Source organism: Salmo salar, chromosome ssa05 (genome assembly GCF_905237065.1).
Source record: "Salmo salar chromosome ssa05, Ssal_v3.1, whole genome shotgun sequence".
NCBI lineage: Eukaryota > Metazoa > Chordata > Actinopteri > Salmoniformes > Salmonidae > Salmo > Salmo salar.
The window spans coordinates 9,159,556-9,179,860 of record NC_059446.1 but is presented as its reverse complement, the minus strand read 5'-3'; the positions used below and the strand labels follow the sequence as shown (position 1 = coordinate 9,179,860).

At 40.1% G+C, this 20,305-nt stretch overlaps 1 protein-coding gene and 1 long non-coding RNA gene across 3 annotated transcripts in view; one reads left to right on the top strand and one right to left on the bottom strand.

The window, feature by feature from the left end:
• Window positions 1-8,413, bottom strand: part of LOC106604190 (proton-coupled amino acid transporter 1) — a 42,566-nt gene extending 34,153 nt beyond the window's left edge. Inside the window, exon 1 of one of the 2 annotated variants that reach the window (XM_045717868.1) lies at window positions 7,905-8,413. The gene's annotated coding sequence lies outside the window, so the exon portion shown is untranslated. The remainder of the gene's footprint in view (window positions 1-7,904) is intronic. The other variant, XM_045717866.1, reaches the window with a different exon arrangement.
• Window positions 8,414-8,584: 171 nt separating this feature from the next.
• Window positions 8,585-17,413, top strand: LOC106604191 (copper transport protein ATOX1). The gene is made up of 4 exons (XR_001328621.2): window positions 8,585-8,885; window positions 15,979-16,051; window positions 16,669-16,825; window positions 16,959-17,413. It is a non-coding gene; the product is annotated as a copper transport protein ATOX1 (long non-coding RNA).
• The last annotated feature ends 2,892 nt before the right edge of the window (window positions 17,414-20,305 follow it).

The window sequence follows — 20,305 nt, the reverse complement described above, 5'->3', positions numbered from 1 at the left end:
TGTCTGACAATTTGTTCTCCTTCTAGGGCATCTCTATCAAAAATACAGCATCTCTGCTGTAACGTGACATTTTCTAAGGCTTCCATTGGCTCTAGGAAGGTGCCAGAAAGTGGAATGAGAGCTCTCCAGCCTCTGGGCGAAAAACAGCAGGGGTTTTTGTGAGTGGTCCTGCTGAGAACAATGACACTGAGGCGCGCATGCACGAGACGACTCCATGTTTTTCTTTCAGTGTTTGAATGAACACAACGTCACCCGGTTGGAATATTATCGCTATTTTACAAGAAAAATAGCATAAAAATTTATTAAAAATAGCATAAAAATTTATTTTAAACAGCATTTGAATGGAATTATTTTGTCACAAAATGCACCCGCGCATCACCCTTCGGATAGTGACCTGAACGCACGAACAAAACGGAGCTATTTGGATATAATTATGGATTATTTCGAACCAAAACAACATTTGTTGTTGAAGTAGAAGTCCTGGGAGTGCATTCTGACGAAGAACAGCAAAGGTAATCAAATTTTCTTATAGTAAATCTGAGTTTGGTGAGGGCCAAACTTGGTGGGTGTCAAATTAGCTAGCCGTGATATGTACTCAGAATATTGCAAAATGTGCTTTCCCCGAACAGCTATTTTAAAATCTGACACCACGATTGCATAAAGGAGTTCTGTAACAATTATTTTAAGAATTATAGATATGTTTTTTGTGAACGTTTATCGTGAGTAATTTAGTAAATTCACCGTAAGTTTGCGGTGGGTATGGTAGTTCTGAAGATCACATGCTAATGTAAAAAGCTGGTTTTTGATATAAATATGAACTTGATTGAACAAAACATACAATACAAGCATAACATAATGTCCTAGGAGTGTCATCTGATGAAAATCAAAGGTTAGTGCTGCATTTAGCTGTGGTTTTGTTTTTTGTGACATATGCTTGCTTTGAAAATGGCTGTGTGAATATTTTTGGGAGGGTACTCTCCTGACATAATCTAAATGTTTTGCTTTCGCTGTAAAGCCTTTTTGAAATCGGACAGTGTGGTTAGATTAACGAGAGTCTTGTCTTTAAAATGGTGTAAAATGTCCCTAACAGGTTAAGAGCTTAAATGGAAACATGCAACAATAACAAGTGTATCGTCTTACAGTTCAAAAGGCTATAGCCTGTTATTGAACATGCAACTCCTGTAATGAAGCCGCTAATAAAACGTCATTTTCAAACATTTACCAAAATGCAATTCTCGGAAAACACCCTTCTTAACCTAATGCGAGCAGTTGCAATAGATTAAAATCTCCGTTAGAATTTTAGAAAGAGGGGAAATATAATAGAAACAGCTAGCATGGGTTGCTAATATGACTAGGATTGAGCCTTTGGCTTCTGGGCAACGAAAGAACAGTACAAAAAAAAAGTTAAAAATAAAAGTAACAAATAACTAAAGAGCTTCAATAAAATAACAATAGCGAGGCTATATACAGGGGGTACCGGTACAGTCAATGAGCGGGGGCACCGGTTAGTCGAAGTAATATGTACAGTTGATGTCAGGAGTTAGCCAAATACATTTAAACTCAGTTTCACAATTCCTGACATTTAATCATAGTAATAAATCCCTGTCTTAGGTCAGTTAGGATCACCACTTTGTTAAAATAATGTGAAATGTCAGAATAATAGTGGAGAATGATTTATTTCAGCTTTTATTTCTTTCATCACATTCCCAGTGGGTCAGAAGTTTACATACACTCAATTAGTATTTGGTAGCATTGCCATTAAATTGTTTAACTTGGGTCAAACGTTTCAGGTAGCCTTCCACAAGCTTCCCACAATAAGTTGGGTGAATTTTGGCCCATTCCTCCTGACAGAGCTGGTGTAACTGAGTCAGGTTTGTAGGCCTCCTTGCTTGCACACGCTTTTTCAGTTCCGCCCACAAATGTTCCATAGGATTGAGGTCTGGCTTTGTGATGGCCACTCCAATACCTTGACTTTGTTGTCCTTAAGCCATTGCCACAACTTTGTAAGTATGCTTGGGGTCATTGTCCATTTGGAAAACCCATTTGCGATCAAGCTTTAACTTCCTGACTCATGTCTTGAGATATTGCTTCAATATAGCCACAATTTTCCATCCTCATTATGCTATCTATTTTGTGAAGTGCACCAGTCCCCTCCTGCAGTAAAGCAGCCCCACAACATGCTGCCACCCTCGTGCTTCACGGTTGGGATGGTGTTCTTCGGCTTGCAAGCATCCCCCTTTTTCCTCCAAACATAACAATAGTCATTATAGCCAAACAGTTCTATTTGTGTTTCATCAGACCAGAGGACATTTCTCCAAAAAGTACAATCTTTGTCCCCAAGTGCAGTTGCAAATCGTAGTCTGACTTTTTTTAATGGTGGTTTTGGAGAAGTGGCTTCTTCCTTGCTGAGCGGCCTTTCAGGTTATGTCGATATAGGACTCGTTTTACTGTGGATATAGATACTTTTGTACCCGTTTCCTCCAGCAACTTCACAAGGTCCTTTGCTGTTGTTCTGGGATTGATTTGCCCTTTTCGCACCAAAGTACGTTCATCTCCAGGAGACAGAACGCATCTCCTTCCTGAGCGGTATGACGGCTGCGTGGTCCCATGGTGTTTATACTTGCGTACTATTGTTTGTACAGATGAACGTGGTACCTTCAGGCATTTGGAAATTGCTACCAAGGATGAACCAGACTTTTTCTGAGGTCTTGGCTGATTTCTTTTGATTTTCCCATGATGTCAAGCAAAGAGGCACTGAGTTTGAAGGTAGGCCTTGAAATACATCCACAGGTACACCTCCAATTGACTCAAATGATGTCAATTAGCCTATCAGAAGCTTCTAAAGCCATGACATCATTTTCTGGAATTTTCCAAGCTGTTTAAAAGGCACAGTCAACTTAGTGTATGTAAACTTCTGACCCACTGGAATTGTGATACAATGCAAAGTAGATGTCCTAACAGACTTGCCAAAACTATCGTTTGTTAACAAGAAATTTGTGGAGTGGTTGAAAAACGAGTTTTAATGACTCCAAGTGTATGTAAACTTCCGACTTCAACTGTAGGTAGAGATAAAGTGACTATGCAAAGATAATAAACAGAGAGTAGCAGTAGCGTAAAGAGGGGGGGAATGCAAATAGTCTGGGTAGCCATTTGATTAGCTGTTCAGGAAGGAGTCTTATGGCTTGGGGGGGGGTAGAAGCTGTTAAGAAGTCTTTTTGACCTAGACTTGGCGCTCCGGTACTGCTTGCTGTGCGGTAGCAGAGAGAACAGTCTATGACTACAGTGACTGAGACTGACAATTTTAGGGCCTTCCTCCAATTAAGAAATAAAAATAGCTCCTTTTAAATTGTGGCCAACAAACTTTAAATCACAATTACATTTAGAATTGTTATTTGTTGCGCTATGACTGGGCTGACAAAAGCAGATTACACTACTGTAGCCTATAGACTTTTTGAAGAGCTACTTCCACGCTGTCTGATAGGTGGAAGACTATTCCTCTCCTCTAACTAGTCTGTCTGCCAGGTGATATTCCTCTAACTAGTCTGTCTGACAGGTGATAGTCCTCTAACTAGTCTCTGTCTGCTGTCTGACAGGTGGTATTCTTCTAAAGCCTCGAGGCTACAATCCCGCTAATGGGATTGGTTGGACAACAACCAGTGAGATAGCACGGCACAATATTCAAAACAAAATAATCTCAAAATTAAAATATTATACGGCATTTTAAAGATATTCAACTCGTTAATCCAATCACATTGTCTTATTTCAAAAAGGCTTTACGGTGAAAGAAAAACATTATTTTAGCATAGCACCTCAGCAAAGAAAAAAAAAAAGGCATTTTCCAAGCACGATAGCATCACAAAACCAGATATACAGCTAAAATGAAGCACTAACCTTTGACAATCTTCATCAGATGACACTCCTAGGACATCATGTTAGACAATACATGCATTTTCTGTTCGATCAATTATATATTTATATCCAAAAACCCAATTTTTTACATTGGCGCGTGGCGTTCAGAAAATGTTTTCTCCCCATAGCTGCCGGTGAATAGGCACATTTAATTTACAGAAGAACTCATAAACGTTGAACATTTTTATAACAATTATTTAAAGAATTAGAGATAATCTACTCCTTTATGCAACCCCTTTGTCAGATTTCAAAGTAACGTTACGGAAAAAGCAACATTGTTCAATATTCTGAGTACAGAACTTAGCCTTCAATGCTAAGCTATACAGTTAGCCTACAACCACGGCGTCGACAAATCTCTAACAATATGTTCGAAATATTTACTTACCTTTGCTGATCTTCGGCGGAATGCAGTAGCGGAATGCAGTAGCCATTCATCCCAGAGGAAAAATAAAAAGACGATGATGTCACGCATCATAAGACACCTCTCCTCAGACTGACCAATGATTGACTGAGCCAAAATGATCTGCCCGGTAACAGATGACGGTTGAAACCTGTTCATAAAGATTGTTGACAGCCAATGGAAGAGTTAGGAGGTGTAAGGTAAATCCTATGTCACTGTAGTTTTCCAAGAGATTCTAAACAAAAACTACATTTCTAAATTCTCCCACTTCCTGATTAAATTTTTCTCAGGTTTTTTGCCTGCCATATGAGTTCTGTTATACTCACAAACACCATTCAAACAATTTTAGAAACTTCAGAGTGTTTTCTATTCAAATTTACTAATAATATGCATATTCAATTTTCTGGGCCAGAGTAGTAACCGGTTTAAATAAGGTACGTTTTTCATCCGGCCGTGAAAATACTGCCCCCTAGCCCCTAGAGGCTAACTAGTCTCTGTCTGACAGGTGGTATTCCTCTAACTAGTCTCTGTCTGCCAGGTGATATTCCTCTAACTAGTCTCTGATGCCGTCCGACAGGTGATATTCCTCTAACTAGTCTCTGTCTGCCAGGTGATATTCCTCTAACTAGTCTCTGACTGACAGGTGATATTCCTCTAACTAGTCTGACTGACAGGTGATATTCCTCTAACTAGTCTCTGTATGCTGTCTGACAGGTGATATTCCTCTAACTAGTCTGTCTGACAGGTGGTATTCCTCTCCTCTAACTAGTCTTTGTATGCTGACTGACAGGTGGTATTCCTCTAACTAGTCTGTCTGCTGTCTGACAGGTGATATTCCTCTAACTAGTCTCTGTCTGACAGGTGGTATTCCTCTGGAACTCTATTCCATAAGAAATTGTCAGGTTGATGTTTATTGTAATAACTCTTGCCCTGGAAGCAGAACTGAACGGTTTCTTCTAGATGTGCCAACTGCAAAGCAAAAATGGTCTATATTGTAAAAACTCATGAAATTATATTTTTGGTCTTAATTTGAGGTTAGGCATTAGAGCTAGCAGTGTAGTTCATGTTTAGGTATAAAATCTGATTTTATGACAACTCTGCAGAGCTGCCTCCAAGGCAAGACTCATGACAATAAATGACAACCTGCGTTTTGTTCATGGTGGTGGAGAATGCCGTCTCGGGTGCTGCTCCAGAATCTCCCAAATGTGTTCAACTAGGTTGAGAGTAGAGCTGGGTGATATGGCCTAATAATATATTTTTGTTTTTCTAATTTAGAGGCGATTTACAAGATCTCTTTTTGTATGTTCTCTCTAAATAAGCTTTGTTATACAATGAAAAAAGGTCAAATATAATGCATTTCAAACAGTCAGCGAAATTCTAATGAATTCAGGGCTTGTGAAGTAATACCTAGGCTAAATATTAGCCTTCCACAACCTTAAGACCCAATAATATGGAACCCTGACCTGTTCACCGGACGTGCTTGTTGCACCCTCGACAACTACTATGATTATTATTATTTGACCATGCTGGTCATTTATGAACATTTTAACATTTTGACCATGTTCTGTTATAATATCCACCCTGCACAGCCAGAAGAGGACTGGCCACCCCTCATAGCCTGGTTCCTCTCTAGGTTTCTTCCTAGGTTTTTGGCCTTTCTAGGGAGTTTTTCCTAGGGAGTTTTTCCTAGCCACCGTGCTTCTTTCACATGCTTTGCTTGCTGTTTGGGGTTTTAGGCTGGGTTTCTGTACAGCACTTTGAGAATATCAGCTGATGTACGAAGGGCTATATAAAAATAAATTTGATTTGATTTGAATAATAAAATAATTAAATTATCAAAATAGTTCAACCTGCATTTTTGCAATAATTACTAATCTCACTTTCAAGTCTATGAAAATGCCCTTTATGTTATAAATTTAACCAGAATCATGCATAATGGACACTCACTAATTTCTTATAGCAGGCATTATAGAAAACTAACACAGATCTCATAAACACCCTCTCAAAAACAAGCCCCATTTCTAACAAGTAGCCAGCTAATCTTTATATTTCAAGTTTAACCAACTTGGATCTATTTGCTAGTTAACCAGGAAGAACAGTTGAATTATGGCCACCCTTCTGGCCATCTCCAACTGTTTGAACAAAATGCTAACCTGTCCACTTTGTTCAGATGTTGAAATCAAGTGGCCTACCACATTTCTCAGAATGATAACGAGTAGCCAAATCCTTAAATAAAACTGTGCTTACAGCACATTTCTAAAAATAGACTAGACAGCTAGGATAACAGTCTTTGGCTAAAATGCTGCTAGCGGTACATGTTACCTCAATGCTGTGCAAGACAAACTGAGGATTCATTTTCCAGAATCAATGTTCATGGATAGGCCCGTTGTAGTAGTGTTTGCTCTGCACATAATTTGAGGAGTTGAGACTTAAAAAAGGCTATCAGTAGAAAGGTCAACTCCTCCTCCATTACAGTAAAATTATTTCTCAAGGGTGGGACTAAAAATAAACTAATAAGAAGGACTAATGGAAAATATATACATGTTCTGAACCTTTTTGAAACATCACAGTTAAAATCAAAACTGGATGGTCTTCAGAGATGGGAGGGGTTGAGGGAGGCTGAATGGGCCTAAAAAACAAACAAAAGATAACCATTGCAAAATAGACTGTCCTTAAAATGTATATAGTATGTATAAGCTGGAAGTAGAAGCTTAAGAGTTGTTGTCCATTAGTTTACTCCAATTAGGGAAAGGGTGGTTAGGGGAAAATAAATAAAATATATATTTTATTTTTTTAAATCTGGGGGATTGGAAATGATGCAGACAATTACATTGATAAAAGCCACAATATTAAAGCTGATCTACCCTCTAAAAATTAAAAAAAAAAAAGTCTCAATGCAACACAGTCATGAAGAGACCATGACAACACCTCTTCCCCCTCAGGAGGCTGTACACTGTTTGAAAACTGCATGGACATACCATTAGCCCTTGATTTACATCTGAATATAAACATGCCTGGATTAGCCTAAAATGTTGAAGAAACTGGCACAGTATTTCGTCAGACGTCATTAGTCATTTATTTGGACACAACAAGGACATTCATTGATCAATCAATTGATCAATCAATTAACAGAAGTACCTGCAAAAGGGCTTTGGCACAGTAGCTGTCAGTTAGCTACTTAACCACAACTACCCGCTTAATTTACTAGCTGACAAAAAAAAGCTATTGGTATAACGTTAGCTAGGTACGGCACTTTAGACGCACTTACCCCCCCCCAAAAAAAAATTACATTCTGCAATTACTGCGTCCAAAATACCACAGTCGACTGCAGTTAGCTAGCCATTACACCTTTACTGCCATTTCAAAACGGCAAGGTCTCAAAGCCATCATTAGAAACCGTTCGGTTTGGAGCTGTATTCGTTAGCCAAGCTAGCCTATATCAACATCATTGTTTGATCACATATTACAGCCACACCACCTCCAGCTGGTTAACGTTAGTAGACAAAACACCAATCAGTTTGTTTTTGCATGTTCCAATCCCTGTCTAAGTAACGTTAACTAGCTAGTTATCTACGATTCATCCACGATAACTCACCTGTAAAGCGGTGATTCCTGCCTCGGTAGTGTTACATCAAAGGAGTTCGCTGGAGGGGCATCTCTTGGCAGAGCAGTATTTTTCCTATTATGCACGTCGATATTGTACTAGATGTGAGAGGGAAAAGGCGATCTCTGTACAATACAAGTGAAGTGCTAATGCTAGCTATTTGAAGACCACTACCGGAACAAAGGTAGTTTGGTCACATGATCTGGAAAGATGGCGGATGTCAGCTGACCGAATGTTGGATACTTGATTTTGTAGCTTGCTAGCTGTCTTGTTACGCAAACTATCTATTTCCATTAAAACTAGCTAAGTCAATTATCGTCAGTCCTGAAATGATTCCGATTGTCTGGTGTGAAACATCACCACAAACATTTCATTGGCCAAGTTGATACAAGCGTAAGCGCTGCGGTGTTCGCCCATGAAGAAGGCTGGGCTAGTCTTTTATTTATTTTTGTTAATAATATGAAAAATAAAATAAAAATCCGCGACAGAATCTATCGATATTGTGACATCGTGTGTCACTTTTTTAGGAACTCTGTCATTGTTTCATATTTGGTTAAATTGTAGCAGATTCCTAAAAAAAAAAAAAAAAAAAGAATTCCAAAACGTTCCAAACAGAATGAAACAACTTCCGCATTCCGGTGTGACATGTTAAGGGATCTGGAAAAGTTACCTGTAGCAATGTAGCTATAGGAAAAAAGGAATTCTCCCAAAATAATTTAATTGTAAAGTGTTCTGAAAAATAATTATATTAGTCAGTACAATTGTGCTCTTATCCCACTAACGTTATACATATGAATTTTGCCTCAAAATGCAAAGTTACATTCACCAATATCTAGCAAAGTGTTGATGGTCCCTAACTTTGATGTTGCTAGCCCGGTAGCAACACATTCACTACCTAGTTAGTCGTGCAAGCTTTGAAAGAGGCGAAAGTCAATTGATCTTGCACTCAACCACAACAGCAACATGACGACCGTAAGATATGTTATTGTTACATAGTTAAGTAGCTAGCTGGTGCTTAGATTGCAGTGCTTTGATACATATACAGCCTGAAACGAATGCCTGCAAAATCGTGTAAATGTTCCTTACAGGCCAGAACGTTTAATACAATTATATTATATATATCTATAATTATATTTACACGTAGTCTACCGGTTGTCTGTGCGGTTTGTCCATGAGACAAAATATCCACAGGAAAGGAACTAGTTTACCTGTAGCGAAATGCTTGTGCTTATAGTTCCGACAGTGCAGCAATATCTAATAAGTAATCTAACAATTACACAACATATACCCAATACACACAAATCTAAGTAAGGAATGGAATTAAGAATATATAAATGGGGCTCCCGAGTGACTCAGCGGTCTAAGGCACTGCATCTCAGTGCTTGAGGCGTCACTACAGACACCCTGGTTCGATTCCAGGCTGTATCACAACCGGCCGTGATTGGGAGTCCCAAAGGGCAGCGCACAATTGGCCCAGCGACGTCCGGGTTTGGCCGGTGTAGGCCGTATTTGTAAATAAGAATTTGTTCTTAATTGACTTGCCTAGTTAAATAAAGGTTCAAATAAAAATATATGTATATGTGGAGGAGCAATGTCAGAGCGGCATAGACTAAGATACAGTAGAATAGAATACAGTATATACATATGAGAGGAGTAATGCAAGATATGTAAACATTATTAATCTTACATCTAGACGTTCCGCTAGCGGAACACCTGCTCCAATGATAGGCGTGGCGCGAATTACAAATTCCTCAAAAAATCCAAAAACTTCCATTTTTCAAACATATTACTATTTTACACCATTTTAAAGACAAGACTCTCCTTTATCTAACCACACTGTCCGATTTCAAAAAGGCTTTACAGCGAAAGAAAAACATTAGATTATGTCAGCAGAGTACCCAGCCAGAAATAATCAGACACCCATTTTTCAAGCTAGCATATAATGTCACAAAAAACAAAACCACAGCTAAATGCAGCACTAACCTTTGATGATCTTCATCAGATGACACGCCTAGGACATTATGTTATACAATACATGCATGTTTTGTTCAATCAAGTTCATATTTATATCAAAAACCAGCTTTTTACATTAGCATGTGACGTTCAGAACCAGCATTCCCACCGAACACTTCCGGTGAATTTACTAAATTACTCACGATAAACGTTCACAAAAAACATAACAATTATTTTAAGAATTATAGATACAGAACTCCTTTATGCAATCGCGGTGTCAGATTTTAAAATAGCTTTTCGGTGAAAGCACATTTTGCAATATTCTGAGTAGATAGCCCAGCCATCACGGCTAGCTATTTTGAAACCCACCAAGTTTGACCCTCACCAAACTCCGATTTACTATTAGAAAAGTTTGATTACCTTTGCTGTTCTTCGTCAGAATGCACTCCCAGGATTGCTACTTCAATAACAAATGTTGGTTTGGTTCAAAATAATCCATAGTTATATCCAAATAGCGGCGTTTTGTTCGTGCGTTCAAGACACTATCCAAGGGTGACGCGCCCGAACGCTTTCCGTAACAAAAAATTTCTAAATATTCCATTACCGTACTTCGAAGCATGTCAACCGCTGTTTAAAATACATTTTTATGCTATTTTTCTCGTAAAAAAGCGATAATATTCCGACCGGGAGTCGTTGTTTACGTTCAAAGACGAAAGAATAAAAACATGGGGTCGCCTCGTGCACGCGCCTCAGTCTCATTGTTCTCAGATTGACCACTATCAAAATGCGCTAGTGTTTTTCAGCCAGGGCCTGCAAAGCCACCATTCAGCTTTTTGCCGCCTTCTGAGAGCCCATGGGAGCCGTAGGAAGTGTCACGTTACAGCAGAGATCCCCTGTTTTGGATAGAGATGATCAAGAAGGCCAAGAAATGGTCAGAGAGGGCGCTTCCTGTTTGGAATCTTCTCAGGTTTTGGCCTGCCAAATGAGTTCTGTTATACTCACAGACACCATTCAAACAGTTTTAGAAACTTTGGAGTGTTTTCTATCCAAAGCTAATAATTTAATGCATATTCTAGTTTCTGGGCAGGAGTAATAATCAGATTAAATCAGGTACGTTTTTTATCCGACCGTGAAAATACTGCCCCCTATCCATAACAGGTTAAAGTGACTAGTGTTCCATCTGATGGCCTTGAGATAGGAGCTGTTTTTCAGTCTCTCCGTCCCCGCTTTGATGCACCTGTACTGACCTCGCCTTCTGGATGATAGTGGGGTGAACAGGCAGTGGCTCGGGTGGTGGTTGTCCTTGATGATCTTTTCGGCCTTCCTGCGACATCGGGTGCTGTAGGTGTCATGGAGGGCAAGTAGTTTGCCCCCGCTGATGCGTTGTTGCGCCTTCTTCACCACACTGTCTGTGTGGGTGGGCCATTTCAGTTTGTCAGTGATGTGTACGCCGAGGAACTTAACTTTCTACCTTCTCCACCGCTGTTCCGTTGATGTGGATGGGGGATGCTCCCTCTGCTGTTTCCTGAAGTCCACGGTCATCTTTGTTTTGTTGATGTTGAGTGAGAGGTTGTTTTCACGGCACCACACTCCTGTAACCCTCACCTCCTCCCTGTAGGCTGTCTCGTCGTTGTTGGTAATCAAGCCTACTACTGTTGTGTCGTCTGCAAACTTGATGATTGAGTTGGAGTCATGCGTGGCCACGCAGTCATGGGTGAACGGAATACAGAAGGGGGCTGAGCATGCACCCTTGTGGGGCCCCTGTGTTGAGGATCAGCGAAGTGGAGGTGTTGTTTCCTACCTTCGCCACCTGGGGGCGGCCCATCAGGAAGTCCAGGACCCAATTGCACAGGGCGGGGTTCAGACCCAGAGCCCCGAGCTTAATGATGAGCTTGGAGAGTACTATTGTGTTGAATGCTGAGCTATAGTCAATGAACAGCATTCTTACATAGGTATTCCTCTTGTCCACATGGGATAGGGCAGTGTGATGACGATTGCATCGTCTGTGGACCTATTGGGGCAGTACGCAAATTTAAGTGGGTCTAGGGTGGCAGGTAAGATGGAGGTGAATTGATCCTTGACTAGTCTCTCAAAGCACTTCATGATGACAGAGGTGAGTGCTACAGGGCAATAGTCATTCAGTTCAGTTTTGCATTCTTGGGTACAGGAACAATTGTGGCCGTCTTGAAGCATGTGGGGACAGCAGACTGGAATTGGGAGAGATTGAATATGTCTGTAAACACACCAACCAGCTGGTCTGTGCATGCTCTGAGGATGTGGCTAGGGATGCCGTCTGGGCCAGCAGCCTTGCGAGGGTTAACACATTTAAATGTCTTACTCACATCGGCCACGGTCCTTGGTAGCAGGCCGGCGTCGGTGGAGCTGTGTTATCCTCAGGCAAATAAGCTGTTTAGCTTGTCCAGGAGCAAGACGTCGGTGTCCGCGACATGGCTAATTTTCCTTTTGTAGTCCGTGATTGTCTGTAGACCCTGCCACATACGTCTCGTGTCTGAGACGTTTTTCAGCGAAAGGGACTGGGAGACTAGTCAGGATCGAGGGAAAAATTAACGGACCAAAGTACAGAGAGATCCTTGATGAAAACCTGCTCCAGAGGTGTCAGGATCTCAGACTGGGGCGAAGGTTCACCTTCCAATAGGACAACGACCCTAAGCACACAACCAAGACAACGCAGGAGTGGCTTCGGGACAAGTCTCTGAATGTCCTTGAGTGACCCAGCCACTGCCTGGACTTGAACCCGATCGAACACCTGAAAATAGCTGTGCATCGACGTTCCCCATCCAACCTGACAGAGCTTGAGAAGATCTGCAGAGAAGAATGGGAGACATTCCCCAAATACAAGTGTGCCAAGCTTGTAGCGTCATACCCAAGGAAACTTGAGGCTGTTATCGCTGCCAAAGGTACTTCAACATAGTACTGAGTAAAGGATCTGAATATTTCAGTTTTTTTATTTGTAATAGATTTGCCAAAAAATTATATAAACCTGATTTTGCTTTGTCATTATGGGTTATTGTGTTTTAGATTGATGAGGGGAAAATAAATAATTTAATCCATGTTAGAATAAGTCTGTAACGTAACAAAATATGGCAAAAGTCAAGGGGTCTGAATACTTTCCGAATGCACTGTATAAACTACAGAGTCAAAGCATTTATTCCAAGACCATTGCAGTGTGATCACTGTGAAGCTTTTGGTTATGTAGCAAGTGTTTGCAGAATGAGAAGCCAAGATGTCCAAGTTGTGGAAAAGATAATGTCATGTGTTTTAAAAGTGATGAAAATGTGACATGTCGTAACTGTGGTGGGAACCATGAAGACACGTCTTTGGAATGCCCCACAAGAAGGAAAGACAATGAGGTGCCCAAAGACAGGGCTGTCCAGAGCGTTTCATATGCAACAGCTGTTAAAAGGGTTGAGGGTTTGAATGGTGCTCCTGAAGAGTCCATGGTGTTGGACACCTTCACTGCAGGCTTTAGTGGTTGCCTTTTACCAACAGGACCCAGATATTTTAAAGCAGGCCTGGGCAATTCCAGTCCTCGGAGGCCTGATTGGTGTCACACTTTTCCTCCATCTCTAGCAAACACACCTGATTTAAACTAATTGCATTTTTAACTGAAGTTCATGATTAGTTGATTATTGGAGTCAGGTGTGTTAGCTGGGCTGGGACAAAAGTGTGACACAAATCAGGTCCCCGAGGACTGGAGTTGCCCAGGCCTGTTTTAAAGGTTAAGAAGGTGGACTTTGTGGCCTTTATAGCTAAGGTGATTAATGGTACTGCGAAGGTGGAGAGACGGTCCAGGAAAATAGATATAATTGTGGATGCGGCGGAGCGGTTCCTGGAACTGAAATATTTCTCGGCAGAGGAGTTACATGGAATATTGTCACAAGCCGTACCACCCTGTCAGGCCCTGAGAAGGGACATATGGAGAATTGAAAGATGGAAGAAGTGGGAGATTTGTTTTGTCAATGTGCTATTTTTATTTGGGTGGATTAAGTTAGCTTCACTATCACGTATCGATTTTATTTTTACCTTTTTTTTTTTACCCTTCCAGTTTTTGGGTTGTAGTCCGCCATAAAACCGACAGAAGAAGAAGAATAGATACTCCTCAGCACCCCTCCCCCCTCTGAAGATCCCGCAGGTGAGGAAGCCAATTGTAGAGGTCCTGGGTTGGCGTGGTTACGTGGTCTGCGAACGTACAGCTCTGGTGGACATTCCTGTAGTCAGCATACCAATTGCGCGCTCCCTCAACTTGAGACATCTGTGGCATTGTGTTGTGTGACAAAACTGCACATTTTACAGTGGTCTTTTATTGTCCCCAGCACAAGCTTCTTGATATGCCACACCTGTCAAGTGTATGGATTATCTTGACAAAGGATAAAATGCTCACTAACAGGGATGTAAACACATTTGTGCACAAAATCTGAGAGAAATAATATTTTTGTGCGTATGGAAAATCTTTCGGATCTTTTATTTCAGCCGATGAAACATGGGACCAACACTTCACATGTTGTGTTTATACTTTTTTTTTGTGTACAAGCAACTGAAAAAAATGCCTATTTTGCACCTATTCAGCTGTTGTAGACTTCCAACCTGTGTGTGGCAGTAATGAGTGAATGGAGGTGCCAAATAGGCATTTTTAGACATTTTTTTTTAAGTACATACCGGCCTTAAGGGAGTAAATGAAGATAGTTGCTCAGTGAAACTCCATATTTAGTGATCAACAAAAGTATTTTCACATAACTCTTGCAGATCTGGTGAATGGGAGTTTGAATCTGAGCTTTCTGAGTATTAGAGATCTCTCTAACAGACATACTGGTTCAGGTAAAGTATACTTTCCTGTGGGGAAAAAACTTTTTGAAATTGAGATGTTTTCGAAGATTGAAATCCACTAAAACAAATTTTAATTCAAAGTTCACACAAAAAAAGGTGTGGAACATTCTCTATCCTCCGCTTATTCAGAATATACTACTTTGGTTGTCATGGCATGGCACGCTTGGTTCCATAGCTATTGATGAGAGAACAGAATATCCAATATAAAACTCATTTTACCTCGGTGGCTAACGAACCATATAGAGTACCACAGTATGAGTCATAATGCCCATAAAACCTAACAGTCAAACAGGTAAATGGTTGTGTTTCGTGTAGGCTTACCCTGGTGTGACGTTTTGATGACCGTGCAAATATCTTTAGGACAAGGCGACTTTTATAAATATATTCGCCTGTATTTACCCCCCCAAAAAATGAAATGCTAATTAGCTGCTAATGTGGCTATTATAAAGAACTACAAATACCATGATGCTATGGACGAGACTGACAAATCAGGCAAAGGTAAGAATCTCTGGATTAACTATCTAATGTTAGCTAAATGTAGTAATTAATAAATTGGCTACATTACTTTAAATAAACAATTCTGTGAACTGTCTTGTGCAAGTTTTAAATTGACACAATACCTGTTAGCAAAGGTGTCGGCTAGAGATGACGTGCAGGAGCATGCTGGGATTTGAAGTTTTGAATTATGTCTACTTTGATGCTAATTAGCATGTTCAGATCTGAGAGGAAATAGAGCCGAATATATTGATAAAAGTCACCTTGTCCGAGAGAGATTTACATGGTTATCAAGACGTCACTCCAGGGTAAGCCTACACAAAACACAGCCCTTATTTTAAGTGTTTCTAAAATCCCTTATTGGAAAAACGATTGGAACCATTTCCCTGTTTGACCACTAGATTTTATGGGTATTATGACATCTCCATTGTGGGGCTCTATAGGTAAACAATACTTTCCTGTAGATATTTTGTCTCAGATTTCAAGCAGCTGAAGAACAAATTAAACCACACAGACAACCGATGTAGAGTAAGTTTAAATGTAATTTTATTCAACATTCTGGCTTGTAAGGAACATTTACATGATTTTGTAGGCATTAGTTTAAGGCTGTATACGCCAATTAATTGTGTATTGCAGCCTGATTTAATCAAACTAATACATAGCTAGCTAGCTTAGCTAGTCATTGCTTGCTAACTGGTTAGCTGTCCCATACTAGCATGAGAATGACACACAACCCCTGGAATATGAATCATTTTGTGAATTATTCCCACAGAAGCACGAATTCTTTGTGGACATGACATGTGAGGGATGCTCTGGGGCAGTCACCCGAGTCCTCAATAAACTGGGTGAGTAGCTAAATGTCACTCGAGTCCTCAATAAACTGGGTGAGTAGCTAAATGTCACTCGAGTCCTCAATAAACTGGGTGAGTAGCTAAATGTCACCCGAGTCCTCAATAAACTGGGTGAGTAGCTAAATGTCACCCGAGTCCTCAATAAACTGGGTGAGTAGCTAAATGTCTCTCGAGTCCTTAATAAACTGGGTGAGTAGCTAAATGTCACCCGAGTCCTCAATAAACTGGGTGAGTAGCTAAATGTCACCCGAGTCCTCAATAAACTGGGTGAGTAGCTAAATGTCACCTGAGTCCTCAATAAACTGGGTGAGTAGCTAAATGTCACCTGAGTCCTCAATAAACTGGGTGAGTAGCTAAATGTCACCCGAGTCCTCAATAAACTGGGTGAGTAGCTAAATGTCTCTCGAGTCCTCAATAAACTGGGTGAGTAGCTAAATGTCACAGCAAATCCAGCTTTCTGGAACATCTGTTAAACAACAGACACACACACTTTGTTGAGAATGGTGTGCTTTGGTTTAGCTAAATTCAGCAAATATTGAGTACTTGTGTCATATTGACTGGCTTGCTAAAATTGTTTTATTTTCTCTTTCTGTCTTATTTGTTGGCGTAAGGTGGTGTTCAATTTGAGATCGACCTCCCCAACAAGAAGGTTTTCATTGAGTCTGACAAGGACACGGACGTGCTTCTGGAAACACTTAAGAAGACTGGAAAGGCAGCTAACTACATCGGCCCCAAGTGATGAATCATCCTCTTTTCTTTATAGAACAGGTGAACTCTCTAAATATATTAAGTGACAATCAATTCAATATTGACCAAACTTCCCATCCATCCCTACAGCTCTTTCCTCTTCTCACCAACGCAACCTGTTTACCCTAATTGTGTTCATGTCTCTGTGTGTTAGCTGTTGGTTGGTGCTGATATGAAGGATGATCATGAGAAGAAAGAACCCTTGCTGGCATGTCTTCATGGACCACTGGAATGAGCTTGCACTGCCAAGCTGTCCACTTTCACTTATTTAAGCACTATTATTGTTGTGTCCCAAATGGCACTGTAAAGGCCCAGGTCCAAAGTAGGGCACTATATACGGAATAGAGTACCCTTTTGGGACGCATCCACTATGAACATCCAGTGTGATTGATGCGCAGAATTAAATATATCATGTATCTATATGGGTTCACTTTACTGCAGGGAAATGAAATGATGTAAGATCGCTGTCTCTGCTTTGTCTTAATGAAAGCACCTATTGTAATTCACGTTGATTTGTGGGGGCAACCATCCTGTATTACGGTTTCCATTCACTGTCTGAATATTGTTCATGTTTACCCACATGTCAAATAAATAAGGTGGTTCTAGGCACCTGTGCTCTTTTCTATTTTCACACACAGTCAAACCATCTACGGAAGGCCGTCCTAAAGTTTGTTATCCCAAGAAAATACTGCTAATTTGCAAATGCAATAATAAAATAAAAAGGGGCCGCATACAAGTTTTGATGAGTAACATATTTTAGTTTTGATGAGTAACATATTATTTTAGTTTGGAGATTTGATCAGTAACATATTATTTTAGTTTGGAGATCTGATGAGTAACATATTATTTTAGTTTGGAGATCTGATGAGTAACATATTATTTTAGTTTGGAGATCTGATGAGTAACATATTTTAGTTTGGAGATCTGATGAGTAACATATTATTTTAGTTTGGAGATCTGATGAGTAACATATTATTTTAGTTTGGAGATCTGATGAGTAACATATTATTTTAGTTTGGAGTTTTGATGAGTAACATATTATTTTAGTTTGGAGATCTGATGAGTAACATATTAGTTTGGAGTTCTGATGAGTAACATATTATTTTAGTTTGGAGTTTTGATCAGTAACATTTTAGTTTGGAGATCTGATGAGTAACATATTTTAGTTTGGAGATTTGATCAGTAACATTTTAGTTTGGAGATCTGATGAGTAACATATTAGTTTGGAGTTCTGATGAGTAACATATTATTTTAGTTTGGAGTTTTGATGAGTAACATATTATTTTAGTTTGGAGATGTCTTGTCAGATTGTATGATGTGACTGCCACTAGGTGGTAGTGTTTGTTCTTGGTTTAATTTGACAGGAGGATCCCGCCCCCTTTTTTCATCAATTGCATGGAATTAGACTTCAGTTTCTTGCACAATGTTGTGTACCTTCAGCCATGCAAATGCCAACATCAGCCGTTTTCATCAAAGATACATGATTGAGCTGCAATTAGTAGATTTGTAAATCATATAGCTTTTTCGTGCTCATTCTGAAGGGGTGAGAGCATCATGTAGTTAGAAAACAAAAGAATGAAATGTACATTTTTAAGAAGACATGGTTTGGGACATGGTGTATATACTATCTCTGAGACAATTTGCGATTGAGTCTAGGGTGCTATGACAGGCGAACCATCCCTTAGCCCTGTGTTAGTTGGTACAATTCGATTGGGACCTTCCACAAGGCCCAGGATGACGGACACTACCAATGCATAAAAGAGGGTGGCACAGCAGATGTAGAAAGACCACCCAAGATATCTGAACGTCATTGGCGACTGCTCTTCGATGGACACCAGGAAGAGGATTACAGTACTGGTACACAGGACCACTGGTAGGGATAGAACAATAAAGCAATGAAAACTTAATAATATATTGACAGAGAGGAAAATCAAATAAAATTGTATTTGTCACATGTGCTGAATACAACAGGTATAGACCCTACAGTGAAATGCTTACTTACAAGCCTTTAACCAACAATGAATTTAAAGGTTTTAGGTAAAAAATTGAAAATAAAAGTAACAAATAATTAAACAGCAGCAGTAATACAATGCAGAATGATTATTTTAAAACATGAAGATAAAAACACCTTCCAAGTAACAAATACATCTGGCATATAAAAGCTGATCTTGCATCCCGATCACACACACAAATTCCCTCCAAGCATGTATTACAGCCAACAGAAATCAGCATGCATATAAACTAGCAAGTATTTTTTTGACATCCTGGGCATTATGTAACCTGGAATACAAACTGATACTCCATTTAACCATACAGAGCATATCTGTTTGGATTAGTATCCATCTGGATTCCACACCATGTCATAATGCTCTAATGCAGTGACAAATCCTTAAGCGTGCACAAGCACCTACCTGAGATAATATTTCATAGCCTACCTGAGATAATATTGAGGAGTAGTGCCGCAATGGCTCTCCTACCACTGTTGAGAGCTGGCCTGATAGTGAAGAGAGCAGTGAAGGAGAGAGCACTGGAGCCAGAGAGGAAGATCCAAGACAAACTATATGTACCTGATAATGAATCAAATAGGTACTTATAGGTATCTGACATTCATGCCATCAACTTAGCCTATGTTGTCATTTGTACACACAGTAGTAGGCAGACAGTCAACCATTTCAGGTGCATTTGTTGTGTTATTTAGAGAGAAACATCCACCATTTTAAAAAGAGACTAGGCCTCAAGTTATAATATACTGTAATTGTAGTTATATACTGCAATTGAAGTTATATACTTTAATTGCAGTGCTACATTGACCTGTTGTCGTTCTCTTGAATGAAACAGATATGTACGTCAATGTAGCCCAGTTTAATGAATAGCCACATTCATCACATTTTGTGAGTGGGAGACTGCTGCCTGACAAAATGTGCTTACTCTGAGGAAAGAGACTGATGTAATAACGCTTTGAGTTTGATGACAGTATGTCACACATACACTACTACCAACATACTGTCACAGTGGCCCAATTATTGTCTTGTACAGTGGTTTGGAATAGCACCCTATTCCCCAGATAGTGTAGTGCCCTATAGGTCTCTGGTCAAAAGTAGTGCACTATAATGGGAATATGGTGCCATTAGGGATGTAATCAATCTCCCTCCACAAAAGGACAACATGTAACGGCAACGCTGCTCACCCGTCCATGCTGGAAACGTGGTGCAACTGGAGAAGCCTTCGTAGCTGTTACAGATGGCGAACAGGCCCTCGCTGGTCCCCTCCGGTTGGACCAGCCACCGTGGGGCACACAGGCACGTTGTGTAGAGCGTAAACTCCACAGACACCATGACTGTCATCACTGTTACTGGGTTCCTCATGCCACTCGTTTTTTTGTCTTTCTCTGTTCCTCAGATGTTCTTGAAAATGTCCTCTTTCAAGCGGCTCAGTCAGATGAATGAATTACTGGAAGATCAGGGATAGCCTTTTAGTTTACACGTTATAGCCTATCTGATG